Source organism: Lolium rigidum, chromosome 3 (assembly GCF_022539505.1).
Source record: "Lolium rigidum isolate FL_2022 chromosome 3, APGP_CSIRO_Lrig_0.1, whole genome shotgun sequence".
NCBI classification, from domain to species: Eukaryota; Viridiplantae; Streptophyta; class Magnoliopsida; order Poales; family Poaceae; genus Lolium; species Lolium rigidum.
Genome location: NC_061510.1, coordinates 24,161,302 through 24,181,203, shown reverse-complemented (window position 1 = coordinate 24,181,203; position 19,902 = coordinate 24,161,302).

Sequence of the window (19,902 nt, the reverse complement as noted above, 5' to 3'; positions counted from 1 at the left end):
TTATGCATAAAACTTCCTATAAGTTGCAAGCCTCATGCATCGAATACTAATAGTGCCCGCACCTTGTCCTAATTAGCTCGGATTTCCATGGATTATCATTGCATTACATATGTTTCAACCAAGTGTCGCAAAGGGGTACCTCTATGCCACCTGTACAAAGGTCCAAGGAGATAAATCGCATTTGATTTCTCGATTTTGATAGATCTCAACTTGAGGACATCCATACAGGGACAACATAGAAAACAGATAATGGACTCCTCTTTTTAATGCTTTAAGCATTTAACAACAATAATATTCTCATAAGAGATTCTGAGGATTAATGTCCAAGCTGAAACTTCCACCATGATACATGGCTTTGGTTGTCGGCCCAATATTCTTCTCTAACAACATGCATACTCAAACCATTCAACTCATGGCAAATCTCCCTTACTTCAGACAAGACGAACATGCATAGCAACTCACATGATATTCAACAAAGGTGTGACAGGTTGATGGCATCCCCGGAAAACATGGTTACCACTCAACAAGCAACTTATAAGAACTAAGATATATAAGCGACATATTCATTACCACAATAGTTTTTAGGCTACTTTCCCATGAGCTATGTATTGCAAAAACAAGGAATAAATTTTTGAAAGGTTTTAAAGGTAGCACACAAGCAATTTACTTGGAATGGCAGAAAAATACCACATAGTAGGTAGTTATGGTGGACACAAATGGCATAGGTTTTGGCTCAAGGTTTTGGATGCACGAGAAGCATTCCCTCTCAGTACAAGGCTTTGGCTAGCAAGGTTGTTTGAAGCAAACACAAGTATAAACCGGTACAGCAAAACTTACACAAGAACATATTGCAAGCATTATAAGACTCTACACTGTCTTCCTTGTTGTTCAAACACTTTTACTAGAAAATATCTAGACCTTAGAGAGATCAATCATGCAAACCAAATTTCAACAAGCTCTACAGTAGTTCTCCACTAATAGATTTAAACTACATGATGAAAGAGCTTAAACATGATCCACTTGAGAGCTCAAAAAAATTGCCAAGTATCAAATTATTCAAGATAATATACCAATTACCACATGAAGCATTTTCTATTTCCAACAAAATAACAATAAATGCTGAGGCTTTCAGCTTTCGCCATGAATATTAAAGTAAAACGAAGAACACAAGTGTTCAAATGAAAAGCGGAGCGTGTCTCTCTCCCACGCAAGCATGCTAGGATCCGAATTTATTCAAAAACAAAAATAAAAGCACATAGACGCTCCAAGTAAAGCGCATAAGATGTGAAAGAATTAAAATATAGTTTCACTAGAAATGACATGATAAGTTGTTGATGAAGAAGGGGATGCCTTGGGCATCCCCAAGCTTAGACGCTTGAGTCTTCTTGAATTATGCTTGGGTGACCCAGGGGGGCATCCCCAAGCTTAGGTTGTTCACTCTTCTTGATCACATTATATCACCCTTCTCTCTTGACCCTTGAAAACTTCCTTCACACCAAACTCAAGGCAATCTCATTAGAGGGTTAGTGCATAATCAAAAATTCACATGTTCAGTAAGGACACAATCATTCCCAACACTTCTGGACATTAGCCACGGTTACTGAAATTTAATGGAGCAAAGAAATCCACTCAAACACAGTAAAAGAGGCAATGCGAAATAAAAGGCAGAATCTGCCAAAACAGAACAGTCCGTAAAGACGAATTTTTTCGTGGCACTTAACTTGCTCAGATCAGAAAACTCAAAACTAATGAAAGTTGCGAACATATCTGAGGATCACGCATGAATTTTTACCGAATTTTTAGATTCTTCTACAGAGAGAAAAACGCAAATTCGTTACAGCTAAAAATCTGTTTCTGCGCAGAAATCCAAATCTAGCATCAACTTTCTATTAGAGACTTTACTTGGCACAACAATACAAGAAAATAAAGATACAAAGGTATTGCTACAGTAGTAACAAGCACCTTGACTCAAATATAAAACAAAAATTGCAGAAATAAAACAATAGGTTGTCTCCCATAAGCGCTTTTATTTAACGCCTTTCAGCTAGGCGCAGAAGATTTTAATGATGCTCACATGAAAATAGAAAATGAAGCAAAAGGAGCATCAAGAAGCAAATTCAAAACACATTTAAGCCTAACCCACTTCCTATGCATAGGAATTTGTACACAAATAAATTCAAAAAGAACAAAGTGACAAGCATAGGAAGATAAAACAAGAGTAACTTCAAAATTTTCAGCATGTAGAGAGGTGTTTTAGTACCATGAAAATTTCTACAACCATATTTTCCTCTCTCATAATAATTTCCAGTAGCATCATGAACAAACTCAACAATATAACTATCACATACAACATTCTTGTCATGATCCACATGCATAAAAGTATCATTACTCTCCACATAAGCATAATCAATTTTATTAGTAATAGTGGGAGTAAAACTATCACATCCATCATTATAATCATCATAAATTGGAGGCATAGAATAATCATAATGAATTTTATCCTCAATAGTAGATGGAATGAAAATATCATATTCATCATTGTAAACATCATATACAGGAGGCATATCATAATCAACATAAACTTTCTCCTCCATACCCGGAGGACTAAAGAGATCATTTTCATCAAAACTGACCTCCCCAAGCTTAAATTCTTCCATAGCATTAGCAATAATAGTGTTCAAAGAGTTCATGCTAAAAACATTGCTACAACTATTTTGCAAACAAAGTTCCATGGGTTTTTTAATTCTCTCTTCAAACACATCATGTCCTAATTCAATATAAAGTTCATAAAGATCTCTAATTTTTTGGTTGTTTTCCATTAAGCCTAACTAGTGAAAATAAAAACAAGAGACAAAAAGATAAAATTGCAGAATCTAAAGGAAATAGCTTCGAGCACTCACACACCGGCAACAGTGCTAGGAAATAGCTTAGTAGTCGGAGGATGTGAATACCTTTTACCTTACCTCCCCGGCAACGGCGCCAGAAAATAGCTTGATGTCTACGCACGCTTCTATTCCTGTAGATAGTGTTGGGCCTCCAAGAGCAGAGGTTTGTAGAACAGCAGCAAGTTTTCCTTAATTGAATCACCCAAGGTTTATCGAACTCAGGGAGGTAGAGGTCAAAGATATTCCTCTCAAGCAACCCTGCAATTAAGATACAAGAAGTCTCTTGTGTCCCCAACACACCTAATACACTTGTCAGATGTATAGGTGCACTAGTTCGGCGAAGAGATATTAAAACGCAGGTGGTATAGATGGTGGTAAACGGTAATTGCGATCTGAAATAAATATTGCGGGAAATAAAGATCTTTGTAAAACGATGAAATAAAGCGGTGTTTGCAATATTTGTAAACAAGGCCTAGGGATCATACTTTCACTAGTGGCCACTCTCAACATTGCAATCATAATTGAATATAAATATAAGCACTTCATCATACTACTCTGAAAACACTGTCTTGTTGGATAAAGAACTCAAATTCATTGGGCAAGTGTGCAAAAGCACACCTCAAAGGCATATTCCCAAGTACTAATAAACACCTCACACTGTCATCGTGAGCATTCATAGGAGGTACTAACACACCACAATTCATAAGGGAGTTACACACGGCACACACACACTGTACCTTTACACCGAGGTCACAGTAACCCCGATGTTCACATAATAAAACACTTGAGTAGCATATGACGTCTAGATTGTAAAGCCTCGGTGAAGTTGGATGTTAAGAGCTCATTTTTCTCTGTGGACAGCTCGGGAATGCCATGAGTATTTCCTCCATCATGGAGAAATTATTCATTCAGGTGCATCAAAAATCTTTTTATAATACTCAGTAATAAAAAGCTTTAGGTTATCCTGCCTAACTATGGTCCCTTCTTCTTGTTCTAGCTGGAAGATTTTCTACCACTAGCTTAAGGGAGAGTTCTCGATTCTACCCGAGTCACTGATCGCATAGGTCAACCACTATAATGTGTACACCAGTAGTACACTGATGTCTACGCACGCTTCTATTCCTGTAGACAGTGTTGGGCCTCCAAGAGCAGAGGTTTGTAGAGCAGCAGCAAGTTTCCCTTAAGTGGATCACCCAAGGTTTATCGAACTCAGGGAGGTAGAGGTCAGAGATATCCCTCTCAAGCAACCCTGCAATTAAGATACAAGAAGTCTCTTGTGTCCCCAACACACCTAATACACTTGTCGGATGTATAGGTGCACTAGTTCGGCGAAGAGATAGTGAAATACAAGTAATATGGATGATTATAAGTAGTAATTGCAATCTGAAATAAAAATGGCAGCAAGCGAACATGTAGCAGAACTTGTTGGAAACGGTGTTTCAATGCTTAGAAACAAGGCCTAGGGATCATACTTTCACTAGTGGACACTCTCAACAATGATCACATAATAAATAAATAACTTCTCCTCACTTGTGCTACTCTCAAACACTCTCTTGTTGGATAACAAACACCATTCATTGTGCAGGGCTACAAGAGCACCCTCAAGCCGGAGTAAACAAGCTCCACAACGTCATAAAGGAATCACACACAATGCGCACACTGTCACCGTCACACCGTGGAGAGTGAATCCGGAGTTCATATTAAAGTAACCTCTAGAGTGCATAATAGACCGTTGCAATTTAGACCGAGTACTAACATAGCATACACACTGTCAACAATAGCTATGAAAGGGGGAATAGATCACATCAATACTATCATAGTAATAGTTAACTTCATAATCTACAAGAGATTACAATCATAACCTACGCCAAGTACTACATGATGCACACACTATCAACTTTACATCATGGAGGAGGAATAGACTACTTTAATAACATCACTAGAGTAGCACATAGATTAATAGTGATACAAAGCTCATGATCACATAAAGATCACACCATGGGAGAGAGATGAACCACATAGCTACCGGTAGAGCCCTCAGCCCCGGGGGAGAACTACTCCCTCCTTATCATGGGAGACAGCAACGACGATGAAGATGGCGGTGGTGTCGATGGAGATGGCTCCGGGGGCAATTCCCTGTCCGGCGGCGTGCCGGAACGGAGACTCTGCCCCCGAAACTTGTCTTCGCGATGGCGGCGGCTACGGAACTCTTCGTGGAATATGACTTGATTCTTTAGGGTTTTCGCGACGGGGAGAATATATAGGCGGAAGCGCGGCCTCGGAGGGGCACCAGGGTGCCCTCCCCACCTGGTGGCGCGGCCAGGGCTGGGCCCGCGCCCCCTATGGTGTGGGCCCCCTGCTAGCCGCCTCCGACTCTCCTTCGATGTTCTGGAACCCTCCATGGAAAATAGGAAGTTTGGCTTTTGTTTCGTCCAATTCCGAGAATATTTCCTGTGTAGGATTTCTGAAACCAAAAACAGCAGAAAACGAAGCGGCGCTTCGGCATCTTGTTAATAGGTTAGTACCGGAAAATGCATCAAAATGATATAAAGTATGAACAAAACATGTAGGTATTATCATAAAACTAGCATGGAACATCAGAAATTATAGATACATTGGAGACGTATCAAGCATCCCCAAGCTTAGTTCCTACTCGCCCTCGAGTAGGTAAACGATAACAAGGATAATTTCTGAAGTGACATGCTACTATCATAATCTTGATCAATACTATTGTAAAGCATATGAGATGAATGAAGTGATTCAAAGCAATGATCTAGATAATGACTAAACAACTGAATCATATAGCAACGACTTTTCATGAATAGTACTTTCAAGACAAGCATCAATAAGTCTTGCATAAGAGTTAACTCATAAAGCAATAGATTCTTAATAGAAGGTTTTGAAACAACACAAATGATGATTAAGTTTCAGCAATTGCTTTCAACTTGTAACATGTATATCTCATGGATAGTTGTCAACATAAAGCAATATAACAAGTGCAATAAGTAAACATGTAAGAATCAATGCACACAGTTGACACACGTGTTTGCTTCTAAGATAGAAAGAAGTAGGTAAACTGACTCATCATAAAGTAAAAGAAAGGCCATTCGTAGAGGGAAGCATGGATTACTCATGTGCTAGAGCTTTTTATTTTGAAAACATGGAAACAATTGTGTCAACGGTAGTAATAATTCATATGTGTTATGCATAAAACCTCCTATAAGTTGCAAGCCTCATGCATCGAATACCAATAGTGCCCGCACCTTGTCCTAAGTAGCTCGGATTTCCATGGATTATCATTGCATTACATATGTTTCAACCAAGTGTCACAAAGGGGTACCTCTATGCCACCTGTACAAAGGTCCAAGGAGATAGATCGCATTTGATTTCTCAGTTTTGATAGATCTCAACTTGAGGACATCCATACCGGGACAACATAGAAAACAAATAATGGACTCCTCTTTTTAATGCTTAAGCATTCAACAACAGATAATATTCTCATAAAGATTGAGGATTAATGTCCAAGCTGAAATTTCCACCATGATACATGGCTTTGGTTGGCGGCCCAATGTTCTTCTCTAACAATATGCATACTCAAACCATTTAATCATGATAAATCACCCTTACTTCAGACAAGACGAACATGCATAGCAACTCACATGATATTCAAGAAAGGTGTAAAAAGTTGATGGCGTCCCCAGAAACATGGTTACCGCTCAACAAGCAACTTATAAGAAATAAGATACATAAGCAACATATTCAATACCACAATAGTTTTTAAGCTATTCTCCCATGAGCTATGTATTGCAAAGACAAGGAATGAAATTTTAAAGGTAGCACACAAGCAATTTACTTTGGAATGGCAGAGAAATACCACATATTAGGTAGTTATGGTGGACACAAATGGCATGAGTTTTGGCTCAAGGTTTTGGATGCACGAGAAGCATTTCCTCTCAGTACAAGGCTTTGGCTAGCAAGGTTGTTCGAAGCAAAACACAAGTATGAACCGGTACAGCAAAACTTACATAAGAACATATTGCAAGCATTATAAGACTCTACACTGTCTTCCTTGTTGTTCAAACACTTTTACCAGAAAATATCTAGACTTTAGAGAGACCAATCATGCAAACCAAATTTCAACAAGCTCTACATTAGTTCTCCACTAATAGGTTTAAGCTACATGATGCAAAAGCTTAAACATGATCTACTTGAGAGCTCAAAACAATTGCCAAGTATCAAATTATTCAAGATAATATACCAATTACCACATGAAGCATTTTCTGTTTCCAACAAAATAACAATAAATGAAGCCGTTTTCAATTTCGCCATGAACATTAAAAGTAAAACAATGAACACCAGTGTTCATATGAAAAAGCGGAGCGTGTCTCTCTCCCAAACAATGTATGATCCAATTTATTCAGATAACTAGATAACAAAACGAAAATAAAAGCACACAGACGCTCCAAGTAAAGCACATAAGATGTGACGGAATAAAAATATAGTTTCACTAGAGGTGACCTGATAAGTTGTTGATGAAGAAGGGGATGCCTGGGGCATCCCCAAGCTTAGATGCTTGAGTCTTCTTGAAATATGCAGGGATGAACCACGGGGGCATCCCCAAGCTTAGACTTTTCACTCTTCTTGATCATATCATATCATCCTCCTCTCTTGATCCTTGAAAACTTCCTTCACACCAAACTCAAAGCAATCTCAGTAGAGGGTTAGTGCATAATCAAAACTTCACATGTTCAGAGAGGAAACAATCATTCCCAACACTTCTGGACATTACCCAAGGCTACTGAAAGTTAATGGAGCAAAGAAATCCACTCAACACAGTAAAAGAGGCAATGCGAAATAAAAGGCAGAATCTGTCAAAACAGAACAGTCCGTAAAGACGAATTTGTTTGAGGCACTTAACAAGCTCAGATGAAAAAGCTCAAATTGAATGAAAGTTGCGTACATATCTGAGGATCACGCATGAATTTTTTCAGCATTTTACGAGTTTCCTACAGAGAGATCTACTCAAATTCGTGACAGGTAAAAATCTGTTTCTGCGCAGAAATCCAAATCTAGTATCAACTTTACTATGAAAGACTTTACTTGGCACAACAACGAAATAAACATGATAAGGAGAGGTTTCTACAGTAGTAACAACTTCCAAGACACAACAAAACCGTAGCAAAATAAAAACATGGTTATCTCCCAAGAAGTGCTTTCTTTATAGCCATTAAGATGGGCTCAGTAATTTTAATGATGCTCTCGCAAGAAATAAGAGTTGAAGCAAAATAGAGAATCAAAAGCAAACAAGAAACACTTTTAACTCTAACCCACTTCCTATGAAAAGGAATCTTGTAAATGAACAAGTCATGTAAGCATAATGCTACAAGCATAGAAAAGCAACACAAGCGCAACTTCAAGATTCTCAACATAAAGAGGGGAAACTTAATATTATTAAGATGCATATAACCATGTTTCCCTCTCTCATAATAACTTTCAGTAGCATCATGAACAAACTCAAAAATATAACTATCACATGAAACATTCTTATCATGAGCTACATGCATAAAATTATTACTCTCCACATAAGCATAGTCATTACTATTAATTGTAGTGGGAGCAAATTCAATAAGATAGCTATCATTATTATTCTCATCACCATAATCATCATATATAGGAGGCATATTGTAATCATAATTAATTTTCTCCTCAATAGTAGGTGGACTGAAAATATGATAGTCATCATTGTAATCATCATATATAGTAGGTAAAGTATCATCAAAGTAAATTTTCTCCTCCATGCTTGGGGGACTAAAAATATCATGCTCATCAAAACCAGCTTCCCCAAGATTAGAACTTTCTATATCATTATGGAATGAAACATGGATAGTACTAATACTATGGCAATTATTAACATCATCATTTTCAGAATTAGTGTCCCAGAGATCTTCAATCAAAAGTAGTGTGTTCTTCCAAATCATGATCACTAATATAGGTAAAGGGCATAGGAAGATCATTGTACTCAGATTCGTTATCATAATAATCATTAGGAGCATCATACTTACGGTTACCTATCGTTATCTCATACACGCGGGGATATGCCGTTACCTCTTTCTTTTTATCCCCCCTCTTCTTCTTCTTCTTCTTCTTCTTCGTTCCCTTCTTCTTCTTCTTCTTTTCCTTCTCCTCGTTCCCTTCTTTAGGGGGAAGAGGCTTGAAGGGAGGCTTCTCCACATAACCTGATTTATTCCCAGAAACAATAGAAGAAACTTGGGAGGATTCCTCCTTTTCATTAATAAGTTCGAAACACACAACGGTCCTATCATATTTTGGCAAAGTGTCATCTTCTAAAATATTTTGTATGTAAGTATTTGTGTGGCAATTATCAATGCAATAAGAAAGACACCCATGCAGGACACTATTAATATCAAGAGCACTCATATCCACCAAAGAAGTTTTTCTCAATAACTCTTCACAGCCCAAAAATAAAGTAAGTTCATCATGCTGATTAGGAGTGATTTCATCATTACAATACAAATTTGCAGCACTCATAAGGTTCGAATTATCATTGGAGGAGCATTGAAAATTAAAATGACCCACTCTATGGCAAAGTTCACAAATAAAAGGATAGAGGGCACAATCTTTTTCACCAAGATCATCTAGAGCCCTAGACCACTTTCTAGTTTTTTCATTCCTGTGATGGATACAATATTCTTCTTCAATTTTATTCTTTTCACAAGGTCTATGAACTCCACAAAAATTAACATGCTTATAGGAAATAGCATTTTCAGAAGTTTGAGCATGTTTATTGCAATCATTAACAATTTCATTTTCCATGCAAGTGTCTTTAAAAGGTTCATGATACATGTACCAATTTTCTTTAGGAACATTAATATGAGAAGCAAATGCTCTATAGCAATCGACCATAATTTGAGGATCAAGATCATATTTAGCACTAAGCTCTTGAAAATCAGCAGTTTGAGCGAAAGACTTAATGCAATCATACTCGTAGTTTATACCTGATTCTTTACCTTTGTCATTCTCCCAATCTTCAGTATTGCTTTGAATTCTTTCAAGAAGATCCCATCTAGTTTCAACCTCCTTGCTTGTGAAAGATCCCTCCAAACAGGCATCTAGATAGTCCTTGTGATGTCCTGAAAGCCTTGCATAAAAATTATTAATAATAACATTACGAGGAAGCTCATGAATGGGACATTTGAGCATTAGTGACTTCAATCTCCCCCATGCTTGGGAAATACTCTCTCCATCACGAGGATAAAAGTTATAAATGTAATTCCTATCAATATGCACTTCATGAGGAGGATAAAATTTAGAGTAAAAGAGAGATATAATTTCCTCCCAACCAATAGATCGACCATTCTTCGACATCTTATACCATTCCGCAGCTACTGCCCTTCGGAGATATAGAGAATAGCTTCCTCTTAACTTGGTCCTTTGAAATACCTGCACTCTCGAACAACTCGCATAATTCATGTATAAAGAGTAAATGATCACTAGGATGGACAGTCCCATCTCCAAAATAGCAATTGTTCATAGCAAGTTCAACAATTTTCATAGGTATCTTGAAGGGAATACTTTCAGTAGGTGGATTTGGAATATCACAAGCATCATTCGAATCACCACATATTGGAGACAAAGCATTATCAAGGCAAGATATTTCTTCCAAAGCTGAGGAGCAAAAAAGATTATTTTTATATAAACTAGCTTCCCCAAGCTTAGACTTTTTCATAGCATTAGCAGTAATTGCGTTCATACTAATAACATTGCTACTAGCATGCAAATAAGGTTCCATAGGTTTTTTAATTTTCGCATCAAACAATCCATGTCTTAACTTAGGAAAAAGATTAAAAAGCTCACTAATTTTTTTGTTGTTTTCCATTATGCCTAACTAGTGAAAATAAAAACAAGAGACAAAAGGATAAAATTGCAGAATCTAAAGGAGATACCTTCGAGCACTCACACACCGACAACAGTGCTAGGAAATAGCTTAGTAGTCGGAGGATGTGAATACCTTTTACCTTACCTCCCCGGCAACGGCGCCAGAAAATAGCTTGATGTCTACGCACGTTTCTATTCCTGTAGACAGTGTTGGGCCTCCAAGAGCAGAAGTTTGTAGAACAGCAGCAAGTTTCCCTTAAGTGGATCACCCAAGGTTTATCGAACTCAGGGAGATAGAGGTCAGAGATATCCCTCTCAAGCAACCCTGCAATTAAGATACAAGAAGTCTCTTGTGTCACCAACACACCTAATACACTTGTCATATGTATATGTGCACTAGTTCGGCGAAGAGATAGTGAAATACAAGTAATATGGATGATTATAAGTAGTAATTGCAATCTGAAATAAAAATGGCAGCAAGCGAACATGTAGCAGAACTTGTTGGAAACGGTGTTTCAATGCTTAGAAACAAGGCCTAGGGATCATACTTTCACTAATGGACACTCTCAACAATGATCACATAATAAATAAATAACTTCTCCTCACTTGTGCTACTCTCAAACACTCTCCTGTTGGATAACAAACACCATTCATTGTGCAGGGCTACAAGAGCACCCTCAAGCTGGAGTAAACAAGCTCCACAACGTCATAGAGGAATCACACACAATACGCACACTGTCACCGTCACACCGTGGAGAGTGAATCCGGAGTTCATATTAAAGTAACCTCTAGAGTGCATAATAGACCGTTGCAATTTAGACCGAGTACTAACATAGCATACACACTGTCAACAATAGCTATGAAAGGGGGAATAGATCACATCAATACTATCATAGTAATAGTTAACTTCATAATCTACAAGAGATTACAATCATAACCTACGCCAAGTAATACATGATGCACACACTGTCAACTTTACATCATGGAGGAGGAATAGACTACTTTAATAACATCACTAGAGTAGCACATAGATTAATAGTGATACAAAGCTCATGATCACATAAAGATCACACCATGGGAGAGAGATGAACCACATAGCTACCGGTAGAGCCCTCATCCTCGGGGGAGAACTACTCCATCCTCATCATGGGAGACAGCAACGGCGATGAAGATGGCGGTGGTGTCGATGAAGATGGCTCCGGGGGCAATTCCCCGTCCCGGCGGCGTTCCGGAACAGAGTTTTCTGTCCCCCGAAACTTGTCTTCGCGATGGCGGCGGCTACGGAACTCTTCGTGGAATATGACTTGATTCTTTAGGGTTTTCGCGACGGGGAGAATATATAGGCGGAAGGGCGGCCTCGGAGGGGCACCAGGGTGCCCTCCCCACCTGGTGGCGCGGCCAGGGCTGGGCCCGTGCCCCCCTATTGTGTGGGCCCCCTGCTGGCCGCCTCCGACTCTCCTTCGATGTTCTGGAACCCTCCGTGGAAAATAGGAAGTTTGGCTTTTGTTTCGTCCAATTCCGAGAATATTTCCTGTGTAGGATTTCTGAAACCAAAAACAGTAGAAAACAGGAACTAGCGCTTCGGCATGTTGTTAATAGGTTAGTACCGGAAAATGCATCAAAATGATATAAAGTATGAACAAAACATGTAGGTATTATCATAAAACTAGCATGGAACATCAGAAATTATAGATACGTTGGAGACGTATCACACACCATACCGTATAGTCGTATATACTGCCAGACGCATGGATCCCCTCTTCACACAACTATGCGATCTCTCAATCAACATCCTTTTACAAATTTTGCAAAAAAGCCTTCCAACAAAACTCAACAGCCTAGGGGTAGTAATATTATCTTGTCCTTCCAAGAAATCTCCATTGCAATTTTTTTGCTACAAGGCCTGGTACGTGGTAGTATAGAATGAGAAGGAAGTGCACCATGGATCTGATTGTACTGAAAATTTGGGTCGAGAAGATGTATTTCGATATTATTACTCAGATGTGGTACTCCCCCCATAGCTCAAACCCAACAGAGATATGAAAATAGTGACAAGGCCGATCCCGCTCCTCATATAAAGCTTATGCTTCATATTGTTTGGTGCGCAAGAGCAAATCTCAATATGGGTAATGCCTTAAAGCATGGGAAATGTTCAGTTCTAGATGCACAAAGTTCTTCATGGCTAATGACCACCCTGTAGAAGATATTGCCTTTGGGCCCATCAAGCCTAACTTTGGAGATGGTTCTTAAATATCTAAGCTCAGTTCACTTAAAACTCGAATACATATGCCAGATAAACCGTTGGAAGAGCCACCCTCAGGGCATCAACTGGTATGGAGCATAAATGAGACCTTCGGAGATTGCAAATACATCAATATCGAGTTTGTGTTGTCCATGGATATACAATCAATGTTTGGCTCCATAGGGTGCCTTCAATATCATCTACTCATGTTTAGATCATACTTATGTTATTTTGTGCTTCTAGGCACTTCTATTCTCTGATTGGCGCTCCATCGTCATGTAATATTGTACCCTATTGTGTAATGTTAGTATATTTCCTTGTTTTTTTTTTAAAGAACTCTTCAGTGACCATGTTAGCATTATGTCATGTACACAAGAGGAATATGGAATATCTTGCAAATTTCTAAAACTTCAAAGCGAAGATATATAGACTGGTGATACAAAATTGATTCCCTGGGAATGACTTGACCCGGATTTGGTGAACCCGGAATTAGGTAGATCTGGTTTAAAAAAATAAAAATATGTTATTTAAAAGTTTTATTTTTTAAGAATAATTTATTCATGTTCATATTAGCTTGATACTTATTCGTGCATATTAACAAGTAAAATTCGATCGTATGTGGCCTACACAAAAAAAAAAGATAAAATAAAAACTAAATTCAATCATTATACTCCCTCTGGCTGTAAATACATGTAGTTAAAATATAGGCCAAAATTTGTCTAGATTTGTTGAACCTGCGAAAGTATTTAGGATTGGAGGGATTTGTTTTTGGATATTTTGTCATTTTGGTGTAGACCACATATAGTAATATTTTTTAATTTTTTGCACGAGTAAGTACTAAAGTAATATGCAAAAAAGTAATTTCATTTTTATTTAAAAATAAAATTAGATTTCCTTTGGAAAGACGGGTCTACAAAGACTTAGGTTCCACTATCTACCTTGGCGACTCGTTTTTTGCGACGCCCCCTGAGGCCCTGACCATAAACAACAGAAGTGTGTTCTAGCGCAAACATGGCCCATCGCAACTTGTATTGTGAATCATAACTTGTGATACTGATATCAATGCCTTTGTACCTGAACCGAGCACGAAAAACAAAAGTTAGAGCAAACCTGTACACATGATCATAAATTCCAGGAACATTCCGATAACTAGCAGTCTAGCACACGCCCGCCTTTGGTTCTCTACGGTACCTGAGAATTTAAAAAGACTCGAAAATTGGCATCACATGATATAGAAGACTCCATATATACGTGCTGTTTTTTTTACGGATTTTATAACACTTTTTTTGAATTTATTGCGCATAAGGGAAGAATGTGAGCAAAACCTCACCACCCATCAAGATTTGTTATTTTTGTTTGAACAAAGAGTTATTTATTTATTTATTTCAGCTGTAACTTGTTCTGGTAGTATTGGAGCTGTGAGCTGTCCCTTGTCTAATCCCATTTTTGGCATACATCTTCTTGCCGTGTCCCATGGGTCAGAACTGACAAGATCAGATAATATTATCCGGTCGACGGTTGTGTGTGTATAATACTATACAGTATAATTAAAACAAAATGAAAGGTCAGCGTCAAAGCCGCCTCTCCGAGAGAGTTGACCATTAGTTTGTTTTACATACGAAATAGCAACCCGTCTGTGGACAATTCATTCAGATTCAGATATGCCAAACTTTCAAGTCACCACCAACGCCATATCTTTTTTTTTTTTTTGACATGCCAACGCCATATCTTTCTGCAATACCGTTCTTATTCCGAGTACGAAGGGAAACGGAAACCCCGGTGTTGTTGCGCGAGCATGGGGTAGTAGTCTATTTACTCCCTCCGCAAATAAGTACTATCTCGGTACCTCCATTTGAAAGTTTAAGGTTTGTATTTTTTAAAAAAGTTAAATCAAGTAAAGTTTGATCAATTTTTTAGAATAATCTACCAACAAATATAATATTTTGTAGATACCATACGAAAATATATTTCATTATATATTTAATGATATTAATTTTATATTTTCATGTTAATGATTTTTGTAAAAGCTTAGTAAAACTAGATATAGTTTGACTTTTAAAAAATAATATAAGCCTTAAGCTTTAGGATAGGTAGTATATATCTAAAAAATAGTCAAAAAATCAGTTCTTAACTCGGGTGTAGATGCTTCTGGTTGAAAAAAACCGAAAAAAATAAAAAAAAAATCTGAAAAAATCTGAAACTTTTGGCAATGAACATGAACAAGTTTACTAACTTCACACCAAAAATCTCCGAAAAAATACATATGTAGTGGTCTGTGTAAAAAGAGAAAATGTGGTGCTGTTTGGAACATTTAGGGTGTGTTTGGTAGCCCGGGCCACCTGAGAATCACTTTTCCATCTCAGAATTGCTCACCTCAGACTAGTTGAGCTGAGATTTTGTTGTGTGGTTGTTAGCTTGTAGCCACTGAAACAGGCTGAACAGAGAGTGTGTTTGGCATAACTTCTCATATGGGCACTACCCACCTCCAACCTTTTTACAAAAAGAACCCTAACAAAAACGAAAAAAAAAAGCAATCAGGTCCTAACTCAGCTCCAAGCCATGGAGCTCGCCAGGGAACTCCGTCCTGCAGAGTCAATGGCCGTGGCCTCGCCTGGCTGGGTCGGCGTCGCCCCTCCGGAGGCAGAGAAGGGCTCCCGCCAGTAGGTAGAGACGGAGGTCCGGCGAGGGAGTGGCGTGGCGGCGGCCAGGATTGTGCCCGAGGCGGGCCAAGCGATGGGGCGACGGAGCTTGCTGCTCGGGCCGATGGAGTTCGTGGTTGGGGCGGGCGGGCCGTCGGGTGGCAAAGCTTGCGGGCGGTGGAGGGCGCCGACGGGAGGGCGCTGGCGCCGGCGAGAGGGAGGCTACGGGGCGGGATGGCGTCGGCTCGAGCTGCTGCCCGTCGTCTGGCCTTGCTCATGCTCGGGGCGACGGGGCTTCTTGCTTGGGGCTGGCGGGCCGTGCGGCGGCAGAGCTTGCAGGCGGCGGAGGGAACCGGCGGGAGGGCGCTAGCGCCGGCGGGAGGGAGGCCGTGGGGCGGAGGGCGTCCGGCGTCTGCCTTTGGTCTTGCTCGGCTGATATGATAGAAGAGGAGAAGGAAGATGGGGGAAAATGAAGGAGAGAAAGAGGTGGGGTGAGGGTCTGGGGGGGGGGGGCGCTACAGTAGAATGTGGAATGAGTTCAGCCTGGGTGAGTTGTGAAGCTCGATTTGAGCTTCTCAACCCGGCCTGGCTGAGAGCCTTTTTTCGTATGAAGTGGGCACTGCTGAGATGGCCCGACTCAACCTAACAAACAACAAATAGTTGGTTGAGCTAGGTTGAACTGAGAATATTTGGATTGGACCGGGCTACCAAACACACCCTTAGATTTATGGCTTACATCACTTCGATTTGTCTTTTTTTGCATACACCACTACATATGTATTTTTCCGGAGATTATTGGTGTGCAGTTAATTAGAACATTGTTCATTTTCGTTATACAAACATTTTAGATTTTTTTAAATTTTTTTGCTATTTTTCGATTTTTTTATTCAATCAGATCATCTACATCTGGGTTCAGAAATGCCTTGTCCAAAAATAGTACTAGACAACTTTGTTCTCTTTTATATTTTATAAGTCTTCATTTAATTAATTGAAGGAGAGAAATAATAGTTGGTGGTTGAGACAATGGAGGGGAGGAATGAGGATTGGAGGATGGAGTTGAGAAGTGATTACGAGATGCTATTTGCATCAAGTAGTAGATGTATACTAGGACAGTAGGACTTATCTGAAAGCATATTTTAAACTTGGAAATTTATTTTATTCGTATTTTGTTTTAAAATATACATATTTGAAAACGAAGAAAGTAGCTAGCAGTGGACCGATGGCCCTATCTCACCTCGTGCGTGGACCTTCCACGTCGTCGCGTGTGGAAGCATCGAGCGCCACTTCCGTGGAGGAGTAGTACACTGAAGAGATCGTCAGTGTGTTACCGTTTGCACTAGTCTAATCAAATGATCAACTCGCATAATGCCAACGAACTTAACCACGATCGAGGTCATTTCAAGGCTTAGTTCGTGCATGGCTTGTCAGAGATCTCTTAGTTAATCACCCTGAGCTGCAGAAACCAAGTGGATATGTTATATGTAGTTTATCTCGGCGTTCGTTAGTTTGTCAGGCAGCGACACTCACTATGGGAAAACAGGCTTTGCAATGCAACTATTTGCACGTTAAAGAGCTCTTGGCAAAAGCTTTGTCGTGCGACGCTGCACGGCAATGCCATTAAGGGTTTGTCGTGCAAGTGCAACTCGTCAACGTTGCACGGCAAAGGTTTTGCCGTGCGATGTCGCACGACAAAGGTCGTTTTTTTTGCAGTGTGCTAAACATGTTTTGTCTAAAAAATAAATCATAAATTAAACTGGCTAGTTTAGGATTCAAACCTAGGACGCATAGTAGGGAAAGCGTGCAACCTTACCACTGGGCTAAGTGTTTATTTGTTGATAACTATATTTTTTTTTGAACAAGGAGTGCCCCGAAGGGCCAGGAAGCTTCTCATTAAATCCAAATGGTGGAGGTACAAATTATTACAAAGGACCTCATAAGATCAAAAAAAACATATAGGTCCCCAGCATTTACAGAAAAGACCTCACTGAGAGATGGAGAAACGCAATCGGATCCTTCTCTTTCTCCACCGTCGAGCCAGAGGTCGGCTACGTCGCCGTGATGCGAAGATGCGGGGACGGAACCACTTGCCTCTACGCAGCCGTAGTATGCGGCTGTAGACCTCAGGAGGGGCCTCACAAAGGAGGTTGATTCGCCGGAGTCCTTCGCCGGCTTTTGGATAGGCCATGGTTTGGCCTTGGATTTTGGACGGCTACCATCCGCCGCCGAGGTGCTGCTCAAAAAAATTGCTTCCCAACTCCATTGCTGGCAGATGCTTTCGCTCACCCAGTCGATTCCTCCATCCATCACCACCACGGCGCAAAACAGAGGAGTAGGACGGGAGGGGGAGAAGCACCTTGCAGCAGAAAATCCTTCACCAACGCCATCGATGCAAAACGGCCCACCATCAGACTCACCATTCCTACCACGGATAGGAGGAGGCAGGCGGAGAAGATTGGCTTGAAGAAGAATCCACTTATTGATGAAGACCTCGCCTGGAGACCAAAGAGCACCGGTGAACGCCAGGGTCATCCAGGGGCTTCTTCGCCTCTCCTTGCCACCACAGCCGACCAGAGGTGCCGAAGCTCCTGGATTGGTGACGCCCCACTGCTCCTCCTCCTCGCCACCTCGGCCGGCCAGGAAGAACATGGGAACTCCACATCCCAACGCCATCAGGTGGCCAGCAACCACTTCTTTATTTAAGGAGACGGTGATCTCCCTCATCATCCGCAGCTCTTTCCATCGGAGCAACCAGAGAAGAGAGAGCTCCTAAAGCCGACGAGATCTGGGCGCCAAGATCCGCAGCTCGTCTCCAACTACCGGGCAAAAAGCCCACTACTGGCACATGGCCTAAACTACTAGCTACCCTACTCCGGCGCCCCCCTTCTCCATACCGGCCGGATCGGAGTCGGGGGCGGCCCGGCAAGAAAAGCGTTTCTACCAAGTGGAAGAGGAAGAGCGGTGGGAGGGGAGGGGAAAGAGAGCGTTTTTTGATAACTATATCACGCCACGTCTTTTGAGTTGAGAAGAAATTCAGTTTTTTACATTACCGTGCGCTTACACTAGGCAAAGGCTTATTTGCCGTGCGTTTGTTAAAAACACTAGGCAAATGCGTGCACGGCGATGTCTTTTATGCTTTGCCGTGCATCAAATCTTTGTCGTGAGCTGTGCTGGTCCATTGTCGTGCAGCTTTCTTTGTCGTGCGCTCTCTTCCACTGTTGCCGTGAATCGTATCTTTGCCATGCGCTCGTGTGTGTCTTTGTCATGACTAAGATCTTTGCCGTACGTTTTCTCCGTGCGCACGGTAAAGAAATCTGCTTCTCACTGAAGAAAGCAATAGGCTTCCGTTCCTTTTGCCGTGCGGGAGCACACGGCAAAGATAGGCTGCACGGCAGCGCCTGTTTTTCCCGTAGTTACTTGACCTTGTTTGTTTAGAAGTTAGAACACACATAATCACTCGCTGATCGGGTAAACTTCCGCTAATGTGTATACTACTAGTAGCCCACGTGCGTAGCTGTTTGTGTAATCCATTTTGGGTATACATCTTGGTGCCGTGTCCCGCGGGTCAGAACTGACAATATTACCCGGTCGACGGTGGCGTGTGTAAAAAAATTGGCAGCCTCAAAGCCGCCTCTCCGGGAGAGCTGACCACCAGTTTGTTTTACGTACGAAATAGCAACTCGCTTATTATCGAACAATTTGATTCAGATCCAGATACGCCAAAGTTTGAAAGTCGGCATGCAGTGCCACATCTTTTGTTATATCTCACCTCGTGCATGGACCCTCCACGTCGTCGCCACTTCCGTGGAGAGGAGTAGTACACTGAAGATGCCGTCACAAGTGTGTGTTACCAATTACCAGTTGAACTAGTCTAATCAGAATCATCAACTCGCATTATGCCAACGAACTTAACCACGAGGTCATTTCAACGCTTGAGTCATGCATGGCTTGTCAGAAATCTCTTACAGTAATTAATCTCCCTGAGCTGGAGAAACCAAGTGGATACTATATACTACCAAGCTGGAGTAGTTAATCTCGGCATGCATTCCTTGGTCAGGCAGCGACAATTGACCCTGTTTGTTTAACACACACATAATCACTAATCGAATGAGTAAACCTTCGCTAATGCGTATACTACTAGTAGCTGCGGCGAATCCTTGCTTCTACTAGATAGATGCTTCCTTCGACTTTGACTTGACTCGCTCCGGCGTACAAGTATACATTTTCTCTACCGGAACGCCAC